We start from the raw sequence: 4930 nt of genomic DNA on the forward strand, positions 1-4930 counted from the left end.
TATTTACTTTTTTTCAAGAAAATAATACACATCTTTACAATATTTAAGAAAAATGAATTAAATTTTTTAAATAGATAAGAAAATATAGTCAAATCAAAAGTTTAATATAATTGATATCAGAACACATTAGTAATAGACAAGATATCAAAATAAAAATTTTAAATGAAAATAATCAATTATTGAAAATGAAATATAATAACACTAAATTATATATAAAATTAAAATAACTCAGTAGCCTTTATCATCAAGTAAACTTTTTTTACATCAACTAAATTTCTGATAAATTGAAGTACATATTTAATTCTTAATTAGAAAATATTCTTAATTGTTGAATATTTTTCCTTCCATGCATATATTAAGAGAAATGTCTCAGTTAAACAAAACAAAAATATATGATATAAATCAAATAGGTAGATTTTTTTTCATAAGAATTTTTTAAATCAACAATCCTACTCATAAGTCATGATCACTTTAAGAAGATAGAGATTTTATTTATTTACATTGCGGACAATTTTAAATACAATTACAAGACATAATGTAATTTATATTTTTATCCAACTTCTTCTGTGCTAGATTATTCTTTCAGGATGATACCACTACAATTCATTTATCACAAAAAGAACTAGGACAATTTATTACAGGTTTCCAGCCAACAATAGTTTTTATAAGTACTTCTTAGTATAAAACAGGAACCATATAGATCACCTTCTTCAAGGTAATATTTAAATTGATATATGATGCTATTAATTGGCCTTAATAATGTTCCTATTTTAAGCTCATTGCATTACTTTACTACATTTTCAATATGGTGAAATTACTTACATTAGCTTAATTAAACCATTTATCTCAAGTGCAGATTTTTTTATATTTTTTTTCAGCTTTTAGAGTCTCAGTATTTAGTCACTATTTGTTTGTGTTTACAATGAGATATGACATTTCCATCAGCAAAAATACTCTACAGCTCTGTTTTTTTTCTTTTTTGTTACTTGACTTTTATGTTACTTTTTTGTTACTACCCACGGAAGGACTTTTCTCACATTATGCCTCTGTGATGGTTGATTTTAATTCTAAATATTTCATTTGCAATTTTTAAAAAAAAATACTGCTTTACACATCAAAATTGTTTCTATAAAATAAATCTACGTGGTTATTATATTTATAATTATGAGGTTTAGAATTGAGGAACAGTAGTGTGTTTTCTAAACTGAGTAATTTTCTAATACACAATGGGACGTAATACTTAATGACTAAGGTCTCTTGAATGTCAATCAGAATATTATATCTGAAATACATGCCTGAAGATATCATACATCAAAATTTTTATTGTATTTTAAATGATCATCAAAACAGCCTTAAAAAGAGGTGTCAGCGAAGTTTCATTTTCATACCTTGTGATGAATAAAAATTGGTGTATTCTGGTGCAAAAAATATTTTCTTTATTTAACAAAATGAAAACAAGTAAAATAGTCTAAATGAGTCAATAATAATGCTCCTTGCAAATTTGCAAGGAGTATTTTCGTTTCTGGTAAGGTATTTGAGAAGTGAAACTTAAAGGTCTAGATGCTTATAGTGCAACTTGATCCTTACCCACAGTTCACATTAAAGAAATTGAAAAATAGGATTAGCACCATTATGTCCTTAATTGTTTGATGCAGTTATTAATTAGGATTTCTGAATATGTGACAAAGAAAGGAGATGACAAAACTCATAGCTCAAGTTCTACATTTCAAACTAAAAAAAAAAAAAATTTAAAAAATGAAGTATGCTGGTGTTCGCCCATTTTCCTGGTAGTTGAGCCTCCCAAAAGTTGATGATGAAATTAAATACATACATACACAGGGGAGTTTTTCAAACTTTAAAAAGTGCTGAAAAATGTTTCATGTACTTACATTTCAAAATAATTCAAAAATTCTTTTGATCATTTATAAACGAATTACTGAACCAAGTAACAATTTTATTCATAAAATTTATTAGGGGCCATTCACTAATTTAAATTTGTAATATGAATTTATTAAAATTTTCATAGTTTGCCTAATTCTTTACATATCTTTATAAATTCGATAAGATCAATAATATTGTAAAATAATATTGTATAAATAACTTTTATTTAAATCTTGTAAAAATTACACTCTATGACCTTTTGAAATAATTGTAATTTTGAATTTTTCTTCCATAAATAGTTAAAGTAAATAATAGTTTAAAAAATAAAGTTAACCACTCAATATTGAATATAATTAATATTGTGTGCAAACAGGGATCTGTCCGGGGCAAATTTACTATCTTTTAGCAGTACTTTCACAAATTTAACTTTAGGAAAAATGGTAGCTTCACAAAATACTTTAAAAAAGGAAGAAAACTTAGGGTTTTTTTTTTATCCCCGTAAAAAAGGACAAATCTCGGGTGAATCACGCATTTCAACTTGCAATGGAACCCTCCCGTGGATTCTTATTATGACATCGAAGAATTCGCTTCCCACCCAGTTAGTAAGAACACTTCTCCTTCCCATGCCTGGAATAGGGAAGATAGGAGAATATGAGCTTCAGCAGCTCGTTCTTTAATGGAGGTGAAAGAAATGTCTTTTTCGAATAGCTAGCACGTGTTTGGTCAGATAGTGCGGTATGGTAAGCCTAACCAGTCGCTTACATCATATCAAAGCGAGCTTTATTTTAGCTCAGTTTTTTAGAATAAAACAATAAGGCTCTCCCTCTGTAAACTTTACAGGAAGTTGAAATTCAATAATTATTATAAATTTATTCTAACAGACCTTTATTTTTTTATGAAACATTTTTTTCACTCTGAAATTTTTTTCTGAATGAGCTGGTTGAAAACGTTATAATGAAAGTAGCTTTTAGTGCTGGTACTGTTAAATGCATGTTTTTATTAAATTCTAGTTAAAATTTAACTATGAACAATGATTTTTATGGCTTTTTAAATTTGGACACAATTTTTGTGCTCAAAATTTTACAATATCAAAATTGTTTTTGAATATATGAGAAAAAATATTTAGAAATTTACCAATCGTAAATGGTTTTTATTTGTAGTAACAATTTTTGAAGATATTTTTTTTACTTTACCTTATTTTTATGTTGATTTCTTAACATAATTTTTACAAATTGTATTTAGGATGGCTAATATAATCAAGTAAATAGTTCTGTGTCAGAGTATATGTAAAGTCCGGAAATTATTTTGCACTTCGTTAATGTGTGCATGAATTACTTTCAACACTAGAAAGAAAAAATTTTATTATTAGTGCGCATATCCTAATTATGATATTTTTTAAAAGTGCTTAAAAATTATTTTAGAGTGCTTGACATTTTTTTTTCTTATCTATGCTATGAACCCCGTTTGCTGCAATATGTAAACTCTTAATTTCTTATGAGGTTTAAATTGGGTTTCTCTCAAACTCAATTAAAATTCAATTTAAAAGTAAAAATGAAAAAAATATTAAGCAAAAGCAAGTCTGGGATTATTATTTCTTTAATTTTCTGAAACCATTTTAATTTAGGCTAAAAATCAGTTGGTAATAATTTTTTTTTCTAGAATAAAGTCATGATTTTCTTTTAATTATTCATTCTTCAGGGATGAGATTTTTCCGCTTTTTAGCAGATTTCCGCTTTTCCTTCACTTTTATCTCTTAAATTTCAGCTTTTTTATCAAAAATTCAGATTTTCTAAAAATTTTATTTTTTTTTATAAGTATTCCGCTTTTTCAGAAAATTCACCGATTTTCAAAGAGAAACAGAAAATTCAAACTACATAGCTACCAATCCTTTCTCATTTTTACTTATTTTACCTATTTTCTCCTCTTTTACACACAGCAGATAAGATTTTCCGAATTTTTTACCCGCTCTCCAGATAGATCCGATTTTCGTAGTTCAAACGATGCTGCTTCTGACAAGCCTTTTAGATGTCCCAAGCCTGGAATCTGCTACTATCTCGATTCTTATTCACACGATTGTAATATCAAATATAGCTTTTCATATTTGCGTGTTGCGATTCTTATTCACACGATTTGAATATTGTACATTGCAATTCTTATTTACGAGATTTAAAAATCCGATATTGTGATTCATATTTACGTCTTTTTAAAAACCAATGTAGCGATTCGTATTCACGCAAGTTTAAAATTCAATGTGTTGATTTGCTCATGCGGTTTATAATATCAAACATTGATTTTCGTATTTATGCGTGATTTGAAAATAAGGCATTGGGATTCGCATTCACGCATTCTAAAAGTTATGCATCATAATTCTTATTTATGCAATCTAAAAATTACGCATCATGATTCGTGTTTACGCGATCTAAAAACTATGAATCGTGATTTGTATTTACGCGTTTTAAAAATTCTATATCCCAGTTTGTATTTTCTCATTTTCAAAATCGTATATCTAGTTTCATATTCATGTGATTTCAAAATCCATAATTGTTATTCATATTCACGCAATTTTAAGATCAACTATCGCGATTTTTGTAAGAAGTAAATTTTTTTTTTTTTAATTAGTTACTAGGTGACTGTTTTTCTAATGACGATTATTAGTATATGTAAGTGTTACAACATCAGAGAAACTGGAAGGGAATATATTCAAAACTTACATTCTGTGCTTGCAAAGAAGAAAAAATAGGATTTGTCACAAGATGTTTGACGATGAACTAACGACTAAATATAGCAAACATAAAAGATATAGCAAACAAAAGCAATCACTTAAAAAGGGATTTAATTAAAAAACAATTTGGGGGAAAAAAGAGTTTATCAGCTCATCATCACAATTTTACTTATACTTGCTGTTATTTATGCTATAAATTGCAAAATTCTTATCAAATAAAAAACAATTATCTAAACAGTTGCTGATTGTCATGTAATTTTTCAAACTAAAATAGCAATTTTTTTATGTTAAGGAGTTACTATATGTGATGCCAGAATTGGCATACAC

The sequence above is a fragment of the Parasteatoda tepidariorum genome, chromosome 7, assembly GCF_043381705.1.
Source record: "Parasteatoda tepidariorum isolate YZ-2023 chromosome 7, CAS_Ptep_4.0, whole genome shotgun sequence".
In the NCBI taxonomy this organism is placed as follows: Eukaryota; Metazoa; Arthropoda; class Arachnida; order Araneae; family Theridiidae; genus Parasteatoda; species Parasteatoda tepidariorum.